Raw genomic sequence first — 1,371 nt, 5'->3', positions numbered from 1 at the left:
AAGCAAATTCTGGAAGATGCACCTGGGAAGACCTCAGCTGAGGCCCCTAGTAAAGAGACCTCTAAAGGGAGACTCCTGGGCTAATACATGGGAACATGGCTGGCCTGAGGAGTATGAGTCCTTTAGTGTACCTCCCTGCAGAGATTGGGATGCATTGGCAGCTTCCCTCCATGAGACCTGCTAGGTAAAGCCTTGTCATTGCCTATGCATAGGCATTTCAGCCTGGAGGTTGACTGCCCACCACCCACTGGAGGCAGTAGTACTTTGCCACCTCTTGACTTTGGATTTGCCATATGACTTGCTGTGTTGAAGAAATGAAGTGAGAGTGATGATAAATAAGTGAACTAATGGCCTCCTGGTACTTCTAACAGGCTGTGTTCTTACTCAGTCTGTATAGAAGGAGGAGGCAAAATAAACCTACCCCATACACACCTCAGCCCCAGGCCTGGAGCCTGGACCTTATTGTGAATGCAGACACATGGGGTATGTGTGTGTGGTGGTGGTTGGGGGAAATGAGCAAAGTAAGTACTTGCTTCTGTATGATGCTGAGATACTTTGATCTTGTATAGTAACAGCTAAGTGATATCTCTATTTTGCAAGGCAATAATTCTCAATGGCTGTTAAAATCACAGAAGAAGAAGCAACTTGATGTGATATGCCTTCTGATAGAATTGTGCAATAGCACTTATGAACTAGTCTTGCCAAAAAAAAAAAAAAAAAACCAAACTTGACACAGACCAAGCCTCTAGATCTACTTTCTAACTTACAGGAATGGCAGGTAATAGGAGAACATATAAAATGATATTAAAATATAGATAATGGGAAACTCTGAGAACAAATGGACCAGTTTTTTACACAAATAATTTGAAGATGGCAGGAGTACAGAAAACCAATAGATTGAAAGACTTGAGAGAGAAATATAAAAATTAATTACTACCAATGGAATTTACTTAGATACCAATTAAAACAAAATAATTTTTTAAAAATGAGAATAAAGAATATTTGTAGCTGTGTGTGGTGGAGCATGCCTGTAAGCCCAGCACTGAAGAATGTGAAGCAGAAGGATCACAAATTCATGGCCAGCCTGAGTTGCATGTAAGATTCTGTCACAAATAAATAAATAAATAAGGGACACTTAAAGATTATTTGGGATTTGAACACAGGATATTTGATATTTTAGAGAATTACTGGTGATTGTTTTAGGAGTGGCAAGGTTTTTGTGGTTGAAGCATAATAAATAGCCCCAAAACATAGACTTAAAGCGGGACACAATTAAATTTCATGATTTTGTGGGCCAACACTCAGAACAGAACTCAGCTGAGTGACTTTTCTGCATCACATGGCATCAACGGAAGCCACTTGGTGGCATTC

General features: G+C 40.0%; 1 non-coding gene across 1 annotated transcript; it reads left to right on the top strand.

Moving 5' to 3' along the window:
* Positions 1-349: 349 nt before the first annotated feature.
* Positions 350-482, top strand: LOC141425354 (small nucleolar RNA SNORA51). Its single transcript, XR_012450414.1, has one exon. It is a non-coding gene; the product is annotated as a small nucleolar RNA SNORA51 (small nucleolar RNA).
* Positions 483-1,371: the final 889 nt, after the last annotated feature.

Source organism: Castor canadensis, chromosome 7 (assembly GCF_047511655.1).
Source record: "Castor canadensis chromosome 7, mCasCan1.hap1v2, whole genome shotgun sequence".
NCBI classification, from domain to species: domain Eukaryota; kingdom Metazoa; phylum Chordata; class Mammalia; order Rodentia; family Castoridae; genus Castor; species Castor canadensis.
The sequence above is the reverse complement of the archived record's forward strand: the minus strand, read 5'-3'. Positions and strand labels throughout refer to the sequence as shown.